Genomic DNA, 16,549 nt, shown 5'->3' with positions numbered 1-16,549 from the left:
GAGGAAGAGCAGAGGGAAGCAGAGTGGATGAGTTGGGGGCATGTTTCAGTGTGTGTGTGTAAGAGAGAGAGACAGAGAGAGAGAGAGACACACAGAGAGAGAGAGAGAGAGAGACACAGAGAGAGAGAGAGAGAGAGAGAGCAACATCACAGCCTCTAGCAAATACTTTTTATATACATGCACACATGTAGCGCAATGTTGATCCCAGTGATTTGGTTGGTTGAGAGGATCAGAGATGCTGTAATGACCTGGCAACACATAAACACACTAAAGCTTCAGCGTTGAATGACTTGCCAAATTTCTGTTAAGCAACATGGGGCGTGTGCCTGAAGTACAGTGCATTACAGTGTTTGTACGTTGGGCTGTAGGCATAGTGCAACAAATTTGTAATATGGCTTCATACACAGAAACAACATGTCCTGTCTCTTTAGTCCCTCCACCAATCTACATAAACACGGATGTGCCAATGGAGCCGCAGTTATCTCGAAACATTCATTAAAACCTCCACAGTGAAGGAGTAATGCCAACATGGGTTCTATTCTTTGATTATAGGTTTGTTTTCTCTCAGACAAGTCAGGAAGTTGAAGGAAAATGTTTTAGCTTTTGTGCACTGTGAACTCGTTTCATCCTTTGTAGTTTTACGTTGAAATAAAAAGTCAAACAAACAATTATCACAAACTTCTTAGAGATCAGAGAGCACTGTTGAGTGGAGTGTGGCACACACCTACCACAACCTGACTGTGTTCCTAAACTGAAAGGTCAGGCATGAAGAGTCTTTAATTGGAGAGGCAGTGAGAAACCCGAATAGGAGCTGCAAAGATCTGCGGCTCAGGTTGGAGAATCTGTTCACGACATATCGTCCAACATAGATCTGGTTTTTATACAAGAGTGAGACCAACAAAGCTATTTTAAATGAAAGTCAGTTTGCAGTTTGCCAAAAGCCACGGAGGGTACACAACAAACTTGCGGAAGAATGTGTTGTGATTTATCAAAAGTTAGCATTTGGGCCAAACTACAATATCCTACATGTGGCAGGACAACTAACAAGGTACAATACATCACCCTGAACAAACTATCCCCACAGTAAAACATGGTGGTGTCAGCATTATGCTGTGGGAATACTTTTCTTCAGCAGCGATGAGACTCTCCTCTGCCTCACAGTTAGGAGTTGCTACTTACAATCCAAGTTAAATACATAAAAAATTGTGGTTGTCACAAAAAATTGAAAATGTGAAGGCTTACAAGGCACTGTATATTTGAAAGGCCTACTTTGAAGTGTTCCTTTGTACCTTCTACAGAATAAATATATATATATATATATATATATATATATATTTAATTATTATTATTATTTTAAATATATGTACAGTTGATTGTGACAAATAGGTACATTTTGAATTATTTTTTTTACCAAAAAACTTTAATATTTAGCTTTTTTGACTATCAATAAGCATCTGTTTGTGTATCTGTTCGTGTTTGCCAAATCCTTCCACTGAGGTGTTAGTTGGTATTTATCTGAATCCTCTATGAACTGTGAGAGATGATGCAACAGGAGGCAACTGCTGAGAATTAACTGTCTTAGAGTCTACATGGCAGAGCTTCTTTCTGCTTCTCGTTCAACGCACACACACATACACACACACACATACACAAAACCCCAAATATATTCCTAGTGTGGCTGGATCCTACAGAAATGAAATCAGGGCTCAGAGTGAGTCAGTGTGTCCTGTATTAAGCTGCTACAGTGATAAACAACTCTGTTCTAGGTCAGTGCCAAGCGTTTCTGCATCCTAATCCATTTTGTGAGGGACATTCATGTGAGGATGTCGGTGATTCTGCCCGTTTTCTGCTGTGCTTCAAACAATTTACACTTTATAACCTGTTAGATTAGGCAATTCTGTAAAAAGTGCTGCCTTAGGCCCTCCTGAGGACTCATCCTGTCTGCATATTTTATCTGCCATACGGAGGACACTAACAGTCGCGGGTACAATATGGTTTAAAACTTGCACATGGTGAGGCGAAGTTGGATTAAACACACACACACGCCCACACACACACACACACACACACACACACACATATACATAAGGGCGGCAGACGGTACGAGGGTAGTGCATCTGCTGTTTAATTAAAATCGGAGGGGGGCCCACCGAGAAGACTTTAATCAGAACGTATGCACACACGGTTCATGAGACTTGAAATCGTTCCCTGTTGCAAACCTAAGAACAGGATACATGAGTGCATAGGCAAATAAACAGAAGCACTGCAGGAAAGACGCACAACAAAAGAGGCAAGTAGGAGAAGAAATTCATTCCACAAATATGAGAAGCCTGGTTAAAGAAACCCTAGCGGTCAAATAAACTTGATTGATTGACCGATTGTGTGCAACGGCAGATCCAGCAGTGAAATCACCGTCCTTCCACTCAAAAAGTTGACGAATGTGTTCCTGCCTCTACTCAAAGAGTACACTCCTCCGCTTCGAGCAGCTCTCTAAAAGCAGATGTCACGTCCGTCGGTCCACTGCGATGGTTGAGATGCTGTTGTTGTTGTTTGAGCCGATAAATGAATGCAGTCTGCTGTCAATCAAATCACTCGCGCAAAATGCACAGTTTGAAATCGGCCCTTGATGGGTTCATTGGCTACAGGGCTGTTTGATATGACCAATCAAAGTCGTTTAAAGATAAAATTACTAAACATCACCATTTTTGTGGTTCCCACAGACTAACAATTTCAATTTATGCTGCTGCTACTCCTTAACTTGAGTGTACAAGAACGGTTGTGCACAGACTCGCCCTCTGGATCCACATATTTTAAACTTCACATGACAACATGCCATGAGCATGCTCTGTTGACGAACCTGCCAGCTCAACACTAATGCCCAGCTGAAGCAGTAAACACAGACAACTGTGGGGGAAAAAAAAACAAAAAAAACAATTCAACTGCATGTCTGACATTTGCATTGAATTGCCAGATTTAAAATCCCCCTTGGCAGGCATGTTGCATTTACTTGACTTCTTGTTCCAAATGAATGTGTACAAACTTTCACAGGAGCAGTATGAAATGCTGTTCAAAATGACACTAAGCTTAAAAATCTGTAAACTCTCTTTCCACCCTCGATGTCTTCTGAAAGGCTCTAGATGCAGCGATGCGGTAGATCAAAGCAAAGCACGCCTGCAAATGAAGGATATCTTGGGCTTAAAAACTGTGGGTCTTAATCTGCGGGTCATGAGACGGTCTCAGGAGGGACTCGGCGAGCGTGCTGAAATAAGCTAATATTCAATGAGATCCTTCAAAGCAAGCTGCAGATTAAAAATGTTGCTCCAAACCCTCTGGCAGATGATTGAAGTTTAAAGTTAAACAACTAATTACTATTATATATTTTTATTTATTGTACGTTATGTTTGTAACTTTCAAAGCAGCTATATTTCTCTTAGAACTTAGATTCGCAACAAAAATCTACTAGGGTGAAGTTTGTTATGATTGTATTTAAATCCACGTTTTGTGTCTTTAACGTCAATCTTCTAGGACGTAAAGCCTGAATTCAGATGCTGGAGGAATATCGCAAAACTTGAGAAATCACAGAAAAACACTGACAAATAAAGTAACTTATTGTGGAGCAGTTTAATAAAAGTGCTATTCTTCCTGCTCACTTGTTTTGCTTCATGCTACAATAATGAAAAGCTAAAGATATGCGGGTTGAAAAAGAAGCTTAAAATGAGCTAAACCGTTACACAAGAGGTTATCAGTATTTTGTGTATGCCAGATAACATCCACATTTTAAATGTATTAAAAATATGTCGTTTGCATCCTAAACGGCAAATGTAGATGTGCTTCCACATGAATGCAGATTTAGCTGCAGAAGTGAGCGTGCGCTGTGTGTGTGTAACTGGATCTGTATAGGGTCGCAGTGGGGAATGTCTCCGTGGAAGAGAGTCGCGCAGAGTGAGTCGGTCTCCATGTATCCACCATGACTAACAGGATTAAATCTGACTGGGTAGGAACACAGATAAAGAAAGAGGGGGGGGGGAGCAAAAAAAGCTGTAGGGTGTAAGGTGAGAGGGGCTAAAAGAATTCAAGTTCTCATCTTTCATACCAATAAAACCCAGGAGAAGAATGAAGTTACAAAATTGGGTGGGAAGGAGGAGGAGGTTGTCAAACAAGAGGATCAGTGGAGACTGATTAGTGTTCTTTAGAAGAAGGTGAAAGCACAGCGCATGTTTTTGGATTTGGGTATCAAACAAGGTAAATTACTGGTGTGTCAGAGTTCTCTGTAGAAGATCTCTGATCCTTCTTTCACTTCAGGGGTTCCCAGTTTTAGTCCTGGATCCTGCAACCTTTAGATACTTCTTCAGAACACCTCAAGAAAAAAAAAAAGGCTCTTCACCAGACTTTTACAGAGCCGAGTGATACGATGATGATGAGGAGTCATTTGGCTGGGGTGTGTTTGAGAAGGTTGGAGGACTATAGACTTTCACATATTGAATGTCTAGGAGAAGTCCAAGAACTTTGAATAAATAGGAAAGGTCAACAATATTTTGTCTAAAAGAATGTTTTAGCAAAACAAAAAAGGTCTTTTTATTTTCATTTCAATGAAAGAAGCACGTTTACCTCGGCTGCAGAGAATTTGCATGATTAGAATAATTAGTGATAGACATTGTGGATTGTACGAGACTCCAATGCTGTGCACGGATGTGGTGAGTTGAAAGAGTTTGTGACCAGAGCGGAAATTTTCAGAGCAATATTTTTTGGACATGAAAAACTTGAAGCTCACCCTAAAAAGAAGTTAAATAAAGTTTGATAACTGGAATAATCCTGTGGTTATACAGCAGTCTATTTTTCCATTGTGCAGCATAACATGAAAAAGGAGACTGAACTCTGCCTTAAGTGTTTTTTTTTTTTGTTTTTTTTTTTAAAAGGGCTATGATTTATAACACGCTGGCCTTTCAAAAGATGTAAGATCAGGCACCAATTCTTTGTCACTCTGCAGGGAGCAGAGTCGAGATTGATCTGAATTTCCACGACCCATTTTCTTTAATGCAAAAGTTTTATTTCCCCTGGATTCCATAAAAAGTGGCTTTCAAAAATAATCAGCGCCTGAACACAGCAAATGGGGGAAAGAGAATGTCCTGTGAAAGGACTTTTGTCTCGCCACCTGTGTTGCAGCCACTCTGCCAAAAGAACCCTACGGCTTGGTGGAGAGCCCTTAAACTCCTCAAAGTGGGGACAGCTGACAAAAAAAAAAAAAAAAAAATGCAGATGGAAGTGAATGAGCAGGGGTTTTGCTTGAGGTGTGACCTCGTCAACCTTGCTAAAGTCCCAGGTCTTACGTGAGGGGAGGGGTAGAGTGTGAGAGGAGAGCAGCGGCAGTAATTTCCACTTGCTGCACAGCAGTCTGTAATCACTCTGCATCCAGCTGCTGAGGGATTTCCATCTGTCCATGCAGGGGGAGGGAAAGAAAACCTGCTTGCGCTGTAACTGGACTTCAAACATGTTCAGCTTATCTTAACACCTTTGATTCACCAAACTGCCCTGCTGGAATCTATGTTTTCTCTTCAATTAGACATAGGACAATCATCCACGGCATAATGCCAACTCGCATACTAAAACTTATATGTGTAGCATTATTGACTTCAATAATGCTACTGCAAAACGGGCCAGGGAGACAATATGACATCCTTGATAATAAATATACAGTTGCCAGCCATGTTTTTTGAGTTATTTGTACATATGTTCTTACATAACACAAAACCATAAAAGAAAAAAAATATCAGTGAAACAAAAGACTATTCCAGACATCACACAGTGCCATTTTAACGCATATTAAAGTAACTATGTTGCAGTCAGTTGTGAAAATGTTGTACATTTCAGACATAACGTAAAAAAAAATTTTTACTTCTCAATTTGACATCTTGAAATTCGGCCATTACAACAATGCCTTTAATTATGCCATTAACAATCGACCTTAGGAGCATTGAACTGAGAAGTAGATGGTATGACAAAGCTCAGCATTTATCCAAGCCCGAATGACTGACTGTCATGGGAGATTCAAGGATTCCTCAAACATGCATGAAGGAATCAAAAGAACTGTTTTTGCAGCGTTTTATGATTGAATAATGATATAATGTCATATAAAGCTAAAAAAAAAATAATTTAAATTAAAGAGTTTAAGGACTTTATTTCCTAACTCAATGAGAATCTATTAGAAAAACAATAAAGAACTGAATCAATGAGTGAAGTTGAAAATTTCAGTGGTATCTCTACATCCCCCTTCCTACCTACTGGGAAGGACATAACATTGAAATAAGAATGGACCGCTAAGCCTTGGGGACTCAACAGGATTAAATAGCTTTTATAGATAACTACACTTTAGCTTTTACATAGATATTAAATTCCTGTGAATCTGATGAAAACCATTCAAAGCAGAAAACTAAACATTTTGTTATTGACACCAAAGTGCAAGAACTTGCGCACGTTTTAACAAAACGTCGATATAATACTCATCGCTCTTTTTACGTTTTATCTTAGTGCTCTTCCAGAAGCCAAAGTTGAAGTTGCTGACTGAGAAGGTTAGTTTTTAAGTTTTACAGATCAGCTAAGTGAATGCTGGGATTTCACTGTGACACTGTGTGGCTGTAAATTTCATGTCATAACAAAACACAGGAGACTCGTTTAAGTTTCTCTGGGTAAATATGCAGTTGATTCCCAATAAAACTGATGAGCAACAGGAACATTTAGAGAGATCATGTAGCACCAGACAGAAACTTAAGGAAGAAAGGATAAACTGACTGAAAGGCTCAGATATATAACGTTATAATGGGAGCAGATCGAGCTAAACTCTGGCGCTTGAAAGCGAAACCTGACGTGGGCTATAAATCTTCAGGGATGTGAATAATGCAGCATGAGAAATCAGATATTAGAGCTTTGATATCAGTTGACACAGCCACACAAACTAAGGAAAATGAATCATTATTAATATCATTATTACTACCTTGGAAATAAAATACAAATGAATATGTTCCATCAAAGAGGACGGTGGGGAGAAAGAGCAAAAAAGAGGGCAAAAAGAGAGATTAATGCAGGCAGAAGAAAGGCAGAGAGACGGGGATTATGCTTTTCTTTTGCAGCCTCATAAACAAATAAGCTGATCGTCAAGACTCAGCCAGGCAATTAATATTCAAGGAATTAGATTTTTTTTTTTTTAGTAAAAAAACAGAAAGGGGGGAGGACATGGGGGTTGGAGGGCAGATTTAGATTTTCCCTCTCTTTGCTCCACAAGGATCCATTTTGTGAGCTTAGGCTATAAACAGCTTGAAATCACTTTGACAGCCTGCTGTATCTCATGAAATACACACATACACACACACACACACACACACACACACACACACACACACATACACACAAGTACCACAGGGAATTTTAATTTCAACCTGTGAAATTGTAATTGCCTCTCTTGTAAGAGGCAAAGGATTGTGGGAAGGCTGGCAGAGAGAGAGAGCGAGAGATGGAGAAAGAGAGAGAGAGACAGAGATAGCCAGCATACTTTATTTTCTTACGCATTTATCGATTTTTCATTTTGTTTGGCTTTTTTCTTTTTTATCTTTCTCCTCCTTCCCTGCGCCCTTCTATTCTGTCACTCTCGCACTCTCCGGCACTCAGATCTGTTTGTCTCGTGGTGATGAGGCGAGCTGACAGAGCTGACATTAAATTAACTGGAGCTGTCAACAAGAGAAGGGAGGCTGGCCAGGAGAGGAGAAAGAAAAAAAGAAAATAAGAGCAGGAGGTATAAAAGGAGTAAAGAGGCGATGAACAAAGAGGAGAGCAGATAGAAACGCCACAGAAAGGGAAAACTCTGACATGAAAAATGTGATGAAAACATCTTGAGGGCATTTCAGAGGCTGTGTTTATTTTTCGCTTTTGTTCATTTTCTTATCTCCAACTCTTCTCACTGCAAGGCCACCCCGTGAAAGACTCCTCAGTGCTGTATGTACGATTGTTGTCTTGCATTGTGTTGGAGTGACTGCCTGCCTTGGAGGAAAAAAAAAAAAAAACTGCTATCAAAAGCCATAATTGAAACTATAATAATAATAAAATTCTACCAAAAGAGGCAGAAGGCAAAAAACATCCATGAAAGGGATGCATGTGTAATAATTTCATTCTGAAATTAAGTCATTCCTAAGATGTCACTGCTCTACCCTTTCCCACACACACACACACACACGCGCACACTCTCTCTCAATGGGAGGTGCCTATGTAATAACAACTTCCTCCTATCGAGGCTTAATAATACTTTGGATATCCCATTATGTGTGTGAACAATGGGCAGGTGCGGGCTCTTATTGGATCTCCACAGGGGAAAGTTGAGGCAGGTAAGCTCTGCCTTCCTGAGCATCACGGACAGACAAGACATGCAGGAAAATAGTGAGTCAAGCATGAGACGAGCAGCGCAGGTCAGAACGTTATACACAGAACCACAACCAGAAATCTCTAACTCAATAATTACCAATATGGATGGAATGAAAAGTAAGTTCCTTGGATGCGTTTGAGAAGATTGAGGAAAAAAAAAAAACATGCAGTGTTCTCTCAAAGAAAATGCCTGGGTTTCTCTCCGAGGTGTCCCAAAATCAGTTTTTATCATCAATTTGTGGATGGATGGATGTAGAAATATATATATATATATATATATAAATCACAAAACAAACAATAAATCCTAGCCAGCATAAAAAAAAAAAAAAAAATCATAAAGTTGCAATGCCTTCCAACCCAATCCAAGCAACACATCCGGATAGGACGAACCGACTGAAATTTGAACTATTAAATTCATGACTAACTGGGGATGGCTTGTGTTATTGCATTTTTCTCCACTGACTGAAAAGTTTCTGGATCAATCTAAATCAGAGTTGGAAAAGTACTTTCACATTGGCAGAGGTTTTTGTTCATTAGCTGTTCACAATGTTCGAGAGTGCCAGCAGGAAGGTCTCAACCAGCTCCGTGCTGATTAGTCAAGCACACGCTAAACCTGGAAGCTCTAATTTGATTCAGTGAGACAATCACATGCAAAGGTCTTCAAGTGCAGACCTTTCCTCCGGTGAATAGCTGGCACTTTAAAGCTACTTGTGACTATCAAGTAAATATAACAAGATAACCAGATACGTATTGAGTAAAGTCTGAGATGTGATGCAAGCTATAAAAACTTGAAATTGTATTTGGTACAATTTTTTTTTTCTCATTTTGAAACAAAAATCAGCAAAGCAGCAAATTATATGCTACTTTGGTGTTTAATAACACCCTTGCAATCAGAAATTTACAACCCACATTAGGCCATTTGTCACTTTGCAAAGAACTGACTTTTGTCCTCTTCTGCTACTTGCAGATCAAAACAGATTTTATTTGAAGTAGGGAACAGTGTTGAACCAAACATTCCTTCTTTGCACTTGACTGGGTGATATAAAAGCTGTAGATATGGTAGAAAATCTTGACGCCGCAGCAGTTTTAAATAAGCTCAGTTCTAAAAGTTTTTTTTTGTTGTCAATAATCAAAAACCAGAAATAATCTGCAAAGGTTCTAATAAAACAGTAATATTGTTTCTTTCACAAATGTAATTTTCATTTTTTCATTAGGTATATGTTCATTGCTTCATCCATCTATTGACATTGCACAGGGGCAGTTTACCATGGCAACCAACCTGCTATTAAGAGCTCTACAGCTGTAATGCAGGAACAGACGTGTCTGCAAACTTCCCTTATGTTGGTGGAAGGACATGGCAACTTAAAAAGTAACTTTACACAAATAGCATACATGTTTCTATCCATCAGAAAACATTCAAATATTTTTTGTTGCGGAAATGTTATGGAAAATAATAAAAAAAAATCAATAGCACAGCTGAAACATATAAGCATCATCACTGCAGTACAGCTGGCTGCGACAACAAGCTAGAAAAACAATAGTTTCACAACCTCTGTGTTAAGTCATGTGATTGAGACCTTAAGCAGCTAAACATTGGTGTAAGTGTGTTTGGTAGTTTTCAGGTTTAGTGTGTGCTGGTTTGCTGGCGATTTTCACCGTTTTAAAACTTCCTGCAGCAATGAGTCACATGCTGGCAGCGCTCACATGAATGATGTCAAGGTGGTGAAAAACTAAATCACCATCAAACTGGATGTTTATTCATTTAAAGGTGCTGCGTGGCTAAATCATTTACATTAGACGTCTGTCCCACTGGTATTACAAATAACTAATCATTCAAAGTCAAAGACGTATGCAAGTCCATCAAGCACAAAACAACAAGCACACACTGATGCACAAAGACAAACTAGAGCTGGCAAGTCACCAAAACACTCAGCAGAGCCAATCTCCTCCTCACATTGCAGGCTGCGAATTCCCAGTTTGCTTTGCAGTGACAATAGGGTGTGTGTGTGTAGATAAAAAATAACACAGCAATCACTGAATGCAGGCACAAGGGCCACCAAACTAAATGCTTGGCCAAGCTGGCATTAAGACTTGTGTGCGCGTACATAAAGACCGACACACACACATACACACACACTTGTATATGATTAGGATTGGATATGCTTGCCAAGACAGTTTCCCCTCAGTACCAGAAAGCACTGAGGTGCAGAGCACCCAGCCAACAGAACTCAGCCTATGTAATGAAAAGGCAGTGTGCGACAGAGAGAGAGAGAGAGAGGAGAGGTGGGAGGTACAAAGACACAAAGCAATAAAGCATGCCGGTCACCAAAATTGCTGAAATTAATTGGTCACACCAACGTGGATTTGCATTTGCATCCAGCATGTGCACTTGGGTCTATGAGCAAGAAATTGGACGGCAGCAGTCTTCCTAAAAAGGGACATAAGGACTATTTCTGAGCCTTACTAAGGTCTAGTGAAAATGTGCCTTTTTCATATAGATTATTGGGAAAACTCTTAGCAGCATGTTGACAAGCAAGTCAAATCTCTTTATCGAGTGTTAGATAGAACCAAAGGAAAGTTTCCTTTCACAAAAGTCCTGTTTAAAAATTTTTTTTTTTTCCTAGTAATTCACCTCTAAAGTGAAACTTGTTTAGCATTCATTTCTATCATCTTTGATGATTTGAACCCACGTTTGGTTTTTTGCAGTGTGGGCAGGTGGGAAGTCCTGATGAAGAAATAAATCTGCATCACCACAGAGTTTGTCAGCAGAAGGAAATGTCCTGCACCGAATCTGGACTTGATCACATGGAGTGAACCGAATCATCAGGGAACTTAAATAACTCAAATTGTTTCATTTTACTCTTTCTCCAGAAAGTGAGAACTAGATTTCCAACTAAAATGTAAAATTTCATTTCATCTGTAAAGATGACTTAGGATCACTGAGTGGCATCTTGGTTTTCCTTTCGCTTTGTTCATGTAAGACGTTCTGATGCTTCCAGTTTAGGACTGGTTTAACACGAGAAACGGAATGCTGTTATCACTGTTGTGCACCTTTAAATGTCACTTTTTCCCTCCATTCAACTTTCCATTAATATGCTTACATCAGAGTCATCCGTCAGCTTCTTCAGCAATGATCTCGCTGTGTTCCCCTCTCTTTGTGGAAGGTACCAACGATTTAACAACCACATTTATTTTTGATCTTATGCAATATTTTCGTTGCAATTTTAGTTAAATGAAGGCTTGCAATATATGGGTTTCGCTCTTTGAAATATTCTCAAAAATAAAAGTTTTTCAATGATTTGATGAACCTGTATGTAGAACGCCAGCATGCTTTACGGGCAATGTGATAACAAAAGCTAAATCAAAGTTTTCCCTATCGCTGGACGTCAACTTCAAGAGTAATGATCTGTTAACGGAAAGAGGTGAACCATCAGACTCACGTCCTCGTTTCTCTCCTTCTTAGCCGAACGGTCGCAGTGGAAGCTGCAAATTAGGGCAGACTTGCTGAAAATGCCCACAGACACTCACACATTATTAACAGACATGGTCTCAAACGGGCCCCGGTTGTAAGGTAGTGCCAGTCCACTGCGCTTTGTGTGTGTCTGCCCTGAAGCAAAGCAGGCCTCCTCCCTTACACACACACTCGCACGCCATACTAAATTTTCAGATTTAGCCCGTGGCTGTCACCGACTACATCTTGGGTCAATTAATGAAATACATGCGATGAACATTAAGAAAAAAGAAAAAAAAAAGATTTAATTGCACTTCCAGTAAAAAAGTTTTTTTTTTTTTTTGTCAACTTTGAGTGGCTTATGAATACTGTAAACGCTGGTGACACCTCTGGTAAACGAGACAAAGAGAGAGAGAAAAAAAAACTATAATTTTAATAAAACCATTTTGAGGCATGCTAAATGTCAGAAGGGGAAACTGACTGAGATAAATTGGAGCTAGCTTGACAAACGACAGTAATTGTGTCAGTTGTTTCCAGCAAACCTTCAATACGTTTGTAAAGGAACAGACTGTGTGCACCTTCCCCCCCCCCTCTCTCTTTTCCACATAAGACAAGCCAGCCACGTTTTCTATTCTGATGTTCAGATTTCTATTAGTCAAATGAATAATTCATATTTAGGTAAACACACAAGGAGCAGAAACAGTGACAGATGCTGCAGATTGGGAGGAATTTACTTTGTAAAGGCAAAGACGAAAAGGTCACGGCTTTAGACGGCAGCTAATGAGAATCTCCGTGAGCATATAGTTAGTGTCAAGATGCTCCAGATTTTCTCAAACTTCGGTCCCGTTGTAGGCGTCAATTTGTATTTATGAATATGTGAACGCACATTCATGTGACGCCAAGTCATCATCTGTGAAATTGAAGTTTAATCTAAAATTAATTGTGCTGACCTGAACTTTGGATCGGCTCAGTATAAAGGGTAACGAGAAGCTGAAAGAGAAGATCGGCTCGAAAGAAACTCCTTCAGATTTCATTGAAAACGCTAGAGGAATAAAATGATGTCACCTCTGAACATAAAACCATGCGAGTGTGGGGAATTAAAATTGACTGTTTTTAAAATGATCCACGTCAGTATCTTTTTCAGTTCATGTAACGTTTCATGGTATGTATGGAGTCTATTAATGTATATCGCTCTGTAAATAAAATTTCTGTAGAAAAAGTATTGTAGAGGGAGCCGACACTTACGCATGCCATATCAAAGTTATACGACAGCAATCAGAAGTTTTAAAAACCATAAAAAGCTGAACAATCCTTCAGAGCTTTGCACATGTTGAATGATAATCTGGAATATTACATGGATGAATAATTATGTTTTATATGCAGTAAAATGAAAATGAAAAATAGATGAATCTTGGCATATCTAGAGAGTCTAAATACACTAGTCTCTAGTGTCAGGGGTCTGTCTGGTTTAGTAAAAATGACTCAGCTCTTCTGCAAAGTAAGCATACAAATTGTCATTACGGTGGATTGTTTAGGGATTTTAGACAGTTTTTATTTTCTTTTGGCTTGTGTGGTGAAAAATTAATGGTAGAAAGTTTCATGTTACTGTAAATGCGTCATTGGACCATTCAATTTTGGATTGTGGCATCCTTTTGCTTGAAGTGCATTAACTGGTAATTATATTGTGATGATAAAGAACACTTGCCTAAAAATACTTGACATATGTAAGGAAACAGGCAGGTGTATTTCTACTGGCCATGTAACTATGATTTTAATCTTTCAATAGCTAAGACGGTCTAAAATATTTCAGTTTTTTTTTTTAAACTACTGTATTTCCAACTTTAAAATCAGCTGAGAAATTTGTAGCTCTTCTAGCTTGAGTCTTGCATCACATCTTAGCTCCTGAAAAAACAAACAAAAAACTAAAATGTAACCTCTTTTCCCCTATTAGTGTAATTATCTATTCTAACCAATCTAACTTTACCACACTTTTAAAATTTGAATTAATTTCAAATAAAGGGCAAAAAAAAACAACAAACAGGAACAATGTAGGAAACCCACTTAATGATCCACCTACTTTAAATTTTTCCCCCCACGTCTAAAGTTTCACACCACTTCACAGGTGACAAATTGACAACAGCTGCCAGCAAGACGAGAATCCACAACTCCTGCTTTTATTAGCGGCAACTCAAGTGGATGATACAAATTGAGTAATGATCTCCTCGACGGCTCCTGCCTCAATATTTCAAAGTAAGTGATGATCTCCCAAATATAAGGGGGTGCTGCTGCATCCATATTTCACTAGAGAACAATGCAGTATAACTGACACACAGAGAGGCAGAAGAAATGTGCTTACAAAGCATCAAAGGAGCTGTATAGAGAGCTGTGGAATAATGTAAGGCGCTGCTGGATGGATGTAACGAGCTTCACAGCTACACAAATCATTTGCTCAAACAAAACAAGAACCGCGTGTCTGTCTGCCTGTGCAACGTTTGATTGGGCGCCCGTGTTAGTGTGAAACTTTGTGCATCATTTGCCCATATAACCCAGAGCTTCACTGTGATGCGAGTAAATGTGTTTGTGTAAGAGAGAAAAACATGCATCAGATGGTGGGGGAAAAAAAGCTTGAAAACATGCATATGTCTGTTTCCTGAATGCATGGCAAGCCTGATTTACTAACCTGAGATAAGCAAAGTGTGCATGAAAACGACAAACACAAAGAGGGGGACTCTCTGTGACTGGTGTGTCATGTCTACATGCGCTCACATTTTTGACTAAATGAATCATCAGACGAACTTAAATACACCACCGGATCACACTGTGCAGGGATGTGCAGCCAGATCCGCTCGCAAGTAGACGTGATCAACGTCTCACCTGCTCGGATAAAAGGAGAGGACAGAAGTTTGTGCGTGCGCGCACGCACACACACACACACCCACACACACCCAAGCACAGACACGCACGGAGACAACGGCACACAAAGAATAGATGCTGTGTAGTACAACAGAAATTGGGGCATGCATTATTAACTGATGGGATTCCACAGCTTGTGTTGGGATATTTGTATCTCAGAACAGACAGCAGGCAGCACCACAAGCAGACTTGATCTATGACAGCAACTAGACAATCAATAATTCAGCGAGTCAGCAAATCAATCAATACTTTAGCAGTTTCACTTAGAATAAACAGATTTTGACCTTTATTAGAGGATTTTGGATGTTACAGTTGTCGAGAGGGGTTGAGAGACAACAATTACCTATACATGCAACTGTGCCTTTAAAGAGCATTTGGGCCTCTTGAACTTTTTCTTATTTTGACAAATATGGAATCAAGTTGGTTTTATATGTGTATTTTATGACAGACCAAAACAGTGTAATGCGTAGTTGGAAGTGGAAGGACAATTACCTTTGGTTCTCTTTTTTATTATTTTTACAAATAAGAGTGAAGTATGTTTGTATTGAGACCGAAACAAAAATGCAATATGTGACTTGTGAATGAATGGTGAAATATTCTTAGGTTTGTAACTGCACCAGGACAAAATGTGACGGGGGAAAAAAAAAATCCAGGTGTGCAAGTAATTTTTTAAAGTATTATGCAGGTTTTCACCTGCTTCAACTGGTGTTTACCAAATACATATCAAAATCACAGACAATTTGATTTGATTTCATTTATGTGTCGAGATATTTCTGCTGATGTGTTGGGTATCAACATTTTGTTCCCCAAGTGAATTATGATCTACTTGTACCATCAATTATCCAGAATATTAATCATTTTGGTTTTATAGCAGGATCATAAACTAGTATCATAATGATGGTGGGAAAAAAAGGGAATATAAGGGCAAACAGAACTGTACTGAGGTAGAAGAATAAATCTCAAAAGTAAACATCAGCAACAAGACACAATTACAGACAGAGAGCAAATGAAACTTTGCAAAGAGAGCAAAGAAGATCAGGGTGTACAGAATAAAACTAATTATTATGAACGTGTCTGGCAGCAACAAACTGGCAGGAAACTATTACAAACAACCCGTGCACATTTTTATTTTAAACAAGATATATATTGCAGGTTTATTTTTATTGTTCTTTTTTTTAACTGAAGGGAAGAAAAACATCAATATTTGGAGCTACAGGTAAATTTGTAAAAACAACCTGAAAAGAGATTTAACTTGCAGTTCTAAAAATATACTATGTCTAGGTTGTAAAAAAATTAATACTCTGAAATGAATGTAAAAGGACTGAAATTTCACTTCGCTTTCATTAAAATGCGACAGCACTTTCAGTTGTTCTTGGTTTATCTGTAAAACGGCTACAAAGCATTAAAATGTTCAGGATGCAACGAGCGGACAAAGACAGAAAGCTTTGATGCAGTCATTTCCAATCAAAAACACAAAACCTGTGCCAAACCTGCTTAAATAAAACATCTTCTCAGACTTCAAACTTGTCGTTTTTCCTGATCTTTTCTTGATCTTTTCAGCACATTTAATAGAGCTTCTCAATAATAAAGGCCAAGACGGCGGCTGCTAGTGCAATGCAAATCCCCAGTTTCTTCAGCAGTTCTCTGTCCAGACTGCAGGAGCCGACCAGGAGCGCAGAGTCAGGTGGCACACAAGCAGCTCCTTTGACTCCGTTGGCCATATGTTCCTGTGGAGAGAAACACACACATTTATCTTTGAAATTTGCTACTTTACTGGCT

At 39.1% G+C, this 16,549-nt stretch overlaps 1 long non-coding RNA gene across 1 annotated transcript; it reads left to right on the top strand.

Annotated features, from left to right (window-relative positions):
• The first annotated feature begins 13,693 nt into the window (after window positions 1-13,693).
• LOC106938586 (uncharacterized) lies at window positions 13,694-15,800 on the top strand. Its single transcript, XR_001422658.1, has 2 exons — window positions 13,694-14,766; window positions 14,813-15,800. It is a non-coding gene; the product is annotated as an uncharacterized LOC106938586 (long non-coding RNA).
• Window positions 15,801-16,549: the final 749 nt, after the last annotated feature.

The sequence above is a fragment of the Poecilia latipinna genome, unplaced genomic scaffold (assembly GCF_001443285.1).
Source record: "Poecilia latipinna isolate Pla-1442-1.1 unplaced genomic scaffold, P_latipinna-1.0 Scaffold2635, whole genome shotgun sequence".
Lineage (NCBI taxonomy): Eukaryota > Metazoa > Chordata > Actinopteri > Cyprinodontiformes > Poeciliidae > Poecilia > Poecilia latipinna.
This window is presented reverse-complemented; position numbering and strand designations above follow the sequence as displayed.